We start from the raw sequence: 5,664 nt of genomic DNA on the forward strand, positions 1-5,664 counted from the left end.
GTGTGGAATAAGAGTCAAGAATCAGTACACAAATGTGTGATCACGTTAAGGGCACCAGCTGAAAGCTGCAAATTTCAATCTTTTTCAGGTCAGGATGTTTACTGCTAGGCTGTCAAGCAAAGATATTTCATAGGCTGGATCTGAAGTACTAGAAGTGTGCAAAATAGTTATGCATATAGACTGGTCACCGTAGCACATTACAGGCCCTTCAGGGCATGATATTGTGCCAACCTATATAAACCCTTTCCAATCTCATAGCCTGAAGCTTCTATTTTTGTTTCCTATCTAAAGGTTTCCATCCAGAACACTACACAAAGATGCATGGAACTGCAAGTTTACAGTGATGGTATAGAGGTAGTTTTCAGAGAGGCTGTCAAGTAGATGCTATGTCTTTAACTAAAGGCCATTTCAATGCTTGAAGTAGTAAGGCTTCAATTCATGGATTGTAATTGGCATCTGATAAAGGACATTCATTAAATCAAGTTTATTGTCATCAGATTGCATGGGTACAGCCCGAAGAAAAAGGATTCTCCGGTCTTCGGTACAAAACACAAAGACACACAACCAGTCATAACAAGACATAACACACATGCAGACAACAATAGAAAAGAGTCTGGAACAACATATATCTGAAGAAAGCACGAAGATCAGTGTGTACAGAGCTGTTGTATTGACCTACCTCCTGTACGGCTCCGAGTCGCGGGTCACCTACCGTCACGACTTACAACTCCTTGAGCCTTTCAACCAGCGCTGCATAAGCACCATCCTCAACATTCCACTGGAGTAACTTCATCACCAACATTGAAGTCCTCGAACAGGTGGAGGTTACCAGCATTGAGACCATGTCATTGAAGACATTGGGCAGGGCACTCCAGGATAGAGGATATCACCTGCCCAGGATGAACTCTCCACTGGTCAATGTGACAGAGGAGCTCTGAAAAAGAGGTACAAGGAATCTCTGAAGAAATCCCTTGCTGCCTGTCAAATTGACCATCGCCTGTGGTCTGTTCTAGCTTCCGGTTGCATGACCTGGCAACACACCATTCACCGGTCTGTCTCCTCCTTTGAGAACACATGCAGGACTGGCCTTGAGGGCAAAAGGAGGTGGAGGAAGAACCGTGACACAGCAGCACCAAACCCGGAACAGAATTTCCCCACAACCAAGCATGCCTGTCCCGCATTGCCTTCGTCAGCCACCAGCAGACGTAGACTGCCCCCTTCCAAAATTTTAATTCACGAAGCCAAGCCCAATGATTAGTGGAAGACATTGAGATCAGTATGCTAATTCAAACTGCTATAAACTGGTCATTTACAGGGGAAGATGTGCACTGAGAATATTTTCCATTTAGATAGGATATTATAAACTGTGTTAAGAACACAAAAAACTTTCATTTTAGTGGCGATACAAAAGTTAGATCAGTGCATGAAAAAGTTCTACACATAACAGATTGCAAGAAGATCCAATGACAATATCATGAAAAACATATATAGTGTTACGAGCCAGAGGACCCCAAAACAAAGCAGGAGTAGGTATTCACCAAGACAAATGGTTACTTAAACAAAAGTTGCTTTTAAATATCTTTAAACATGAAAACAGGATCAAACTTTAACTTCTTACTATGCACATGTAAGTTCAGAAAAGTTCGTTGGTTCACAGTCCAAGTTCACTGGCATCAGGCAATTCTTATACTGTGCATAGAATTTAACATTTATGAATCTTCACCAGGCTTTGGCACTTGAAAGATAAATGGTTACCGCTCAAGAAGGTTCTTGTCAGTTTACAGAGAGAGATTTGTTGCTCGTTGGACACCCACAATTGATTCCTTCTGATCAGCCACTTCAGTGTCTTGCCAAAGAAACTTTCCCCATCAGGGTTTTCCAGATGATAACCTCTTTCTTTCAGGTCATCACAGAGTTCCTTTTTGTTTCCCTTATTTCAAGTGAAACATTCTACAGCCAGCCATCTCCTTATGTATGGGCCACAAGAGCTTTTACCAGGTTGAACTAAGAACTCACAATCCGTCTTCAAAATGGGGTTTCTCCACAAGCTTGCCAGCTTGTCCTGTTCCAGTCCCAGCTACTGCTGCTGAACTGTACAATTCTCTCTCTCTCACACACAGAGAAAACCACATGACCCTCTTAGAACATCAAACTGCACTCAGACCCAATCTTCAGAGTTCATTCATCTGTTGCTTTCCAAAACAATAATCCTTTACTCCACCTACTTATGAAGTCCTTCTAGGCATTCTTCAAAGTTTTTGCAAAGGCGCTCAGAGCCTGGACTGTCTGGCTTGAGCCAAACTCTTGCATTTTAAATGAGATTTGTTTTGAAGTGTTTGTAGCTGTGTGTCACCTAACTAAAAACCCCACAATCTATCTTCCAAAAATATAACTATACATAATATAAAATATAACATAATCTGTCACAATAGAAAGGTGATTCTTTGAAATTGTAGTGTGGTTGATAGCAGGAATGAAGAATAAACCAATGGCACTAAATAGGCTGCAAGTACTTTTTTTAAAAAGCTCAGGGAATTTTGCATTTCCCTCCAAACAAGTGATCTATTAATCATTACTCTCCTGTGAGGCAGGAAGTGAAAGAAACACAATGGTATGGGATATCTGGACAGAAGGTGTCACCAAGGGAAGGTTAAGCAAAAATGAAAAACCGAGGTGTCAGGATAACCAGCAATAGAGTTCAAACTGAGATGTCCAGAGGCCCAACCGTCCACCTTGTAAGATTGCATCCATATCTTTAATACAGCAGTGGACCCAGGTTAGACCCCTTTGGCAGACCACTGGTCACAAGTCTCTGATCGGAGAAACATCCTTTCACATTCTTCCACGAGGCCACATAGGACCTTGTCAAAGACCTTGCTAAAGTCCAAATATACAATGTCTCCTGCTCAGCCCTCATCAGTCCTCTTTGTCAACACTGAAAAACTCTTAAGACTCACAGCATAATATTCCACACAAGAATCCATGCTGACTACCACCAATCTGACTGTCCAAACGATGGCAGATCCTGTCCGTTATAATCCCTTCCAGCATTTTTCTCATCACTGATATTAAACACACGGTTTTTAGTTGCCTGGGATGTCTGTGCCACCCTTCTTAAATAACAGCGCACCGTTACCCATCCATCATGCTTTTGGCATTTCACTCAAGGACAAAGATGGTGTTAATACCTCAGCAATTTCTTCCCTAACTTCCCACAAGGTGCATCAATGCACTTAATCAAGCCCTGAGGATTTGTCCACTTTAATTCTCTACAAGGCTGCAAAGATTTCTTCCTTGGTAGTTCTCACAGGATCCAGGACTCTGCCAATTGTTTCCTTCAGTTCCATGGCTTCCATTATCTCCTCCACAGTGAGACTGATGAGAAATATTCATTCAAAATTCCACCCATCTCCTGTGGCTCTCTGTTGATCTTTAAAGAGATTAATTCTCTCTCTCATCACGCTTTCACCCTTAAATATACCTTGAGAATCACTTGGAATTTTCCTTTTCCCTGCCAGCCAGCTCCGCCTCATGTTTGCTTTGTGCCCTTCTGATTTCCCTCAAGTACATGCCGACATTTCTTGTCCTCATCAAAAGATTTGTTTGATATGAACTGCTCAAATCTGGTTAGCCTCTTTTTTCATCTCCAGAGTCCCCACATAAGAAATAGGAGCAGGAGTAGGCCATTTGGCCCATTAAGCCTGCTCTGCCATTCAATGGCTAATCCGATGGTAGTTGCCTTTTCTCCAATCCCTAACTCCCTTACTATGTAGAAATCTATCCAACCTTTTCTTAAATATATTTACTGAGGTCATCTCTGCTGTTTCAACGGGCAATAAATTACACAGATTCACCTGAGAATCCTAAATATACTATCCATCTAGAACCAGCATCCCACAAACTTGCCAGCCATGCCATTTACCCTCACAGGAACATGCAGTGCCAGAACTCTTGCTATCTCTCTTTCCAAAACACCCTTAAATTGCAAGCATCGCCCAGACAACCTCTGCAAGTTCATGCTTAATTGCTCCAAAATCAAGCTTGCACCAATTTAGGACCTTAACTTGCAGACTAGTCCCCTCTCTCACAAGAACCATTTTAAAACTAATGGAGTTATGACCCAAAACTGCCTCCCTACTGTTACTTCAGTCATTTGCCTCAGCTCATTCCCCAAGAGGAGATCTAATGTTGCTCCCTCTCTGGTCATTCACACAATATATAGATTTGGAAAACTCTCTGGGACACTCCCAGTCCAAGTCCTTTCTATAATAGGTGCCCCAGTCAATTGGATGGAAGTTTGCAATTTCCCTACTCATTCACTCCTCCAAGTCTGTTAATTATTTGGGTCCTAAGTCAGCCTGAAGAAAACTGAGGATCTCCATCAGCCAGCTCCCCACCATGACTACCAGCCCCCCTACATCTCCATCGGGCACACAAAACTCAAAACGCTCAACCAGTTTACCTATCTTGGCTGCACCATTTCATTGGATGCAAGGATCAACAACGAGATAGACAACAGACTCACCAAGGCAAATAGTGCCTTTGGAAGGCTACACAAAAGAGTCTGGAAAAACAACCAACTGAAAAACCTCACAAAGATTAACGTATACAGAGCCGTTGTCATACCCACACTCCTGTTCGGCTCCGAATCGTGGGTCCTCTACGGGTCCTAGAACGCTTCCACCAGCGCTGTCTCCGCTCCATCCTCAACATTCATTGGAGCGACTTCATCCCTAACATCGAAGTACTCGAGATGGCAGAGGCCGACAGCATCAAGTCCATGCTGCTGAAGATCCAGCTGCGCTAGGTGGGTCACATCTCCAGAATGGAGGACCATCGCCTTCCCAAGATCGTGTTATATGGCGAGCTCTCCACTGGCCACTGAGACAGAGGTGCACCAAAGAAGAGGTACAAGGACTGCCTAAAGAAATCTCTTGGTGCCTGCCACATTGACCACCGCCAGTGGGCTGATATCGCCTCAAACCGTGCATCTTGGCGCCTCACAGTTTGGCGGGCAGCAACCTCCTTTGAAGAAGACCGCAGAGCCCACCTCACTGACAAAAGGCAAAGGAGGAAAAACCCAACACCCAACCCCAACCAACCAATTTTCCCCCGCAACCGTGTCTGCCTGTCCTGCATCGGACTTGTCAGCCACAAACGAGCCTGCAGCTGACGTGGACATCTACCCCTCCATAAATCTTTGTCCGCGAAGCCAAGCCAAAGAAAAGAAGATAATACAACCCCAAAGTGATCACCAGTACAATCCAAAGAAAGTGTTCTCTGATCCACAGTCCCCCCTCTGGCCCTCCCCCTCTCTCCCTTCTCCCCCTTGGCCCTCCCCCCCTCTCCCTTCTCCCCCCTTGGCCCTCCCCCCTCTCTCCCTTCTCCCCCCTTGGCCCTCCCCCCTCTCTCCCTCCTCTGGCCCTCCCCCCTCTCTCCCTCCCCCTCTCCTCCTCCTCCAGCCTTGCCCCCTCCCCTCCCTCCTCCAGCCTTTAAGGGGTCAATCCTCCTCCAGCCTTTAAGGGGTCAATCCTCCTGCAGCCTTTAAGGGGTCAATCCTCCTGCAGCCTTTAAGGGGTCAATCCTCCTCCAGCCTTTAAGGGGTCAATCCTCCTCCAGCCTTTAAGGGGTCAATCCTCCTCCAGCCTTTAAGGGGTCAATCCT

This window comes from Narcine bancroftii, chromosome 6, assembly GCF_036971445.1.
Source record: "Narcine bancroftii isolate sNarBan1 chromosome 6, sNarBan1.hap1, whole genome shotgun sequence".
Lineage (NCBI taxonomy): Eukaryota > Metazoa > Chordata > Chondrichthyes > Torpediniformes > Narcinidae > Narcine > Narcine bancroftii.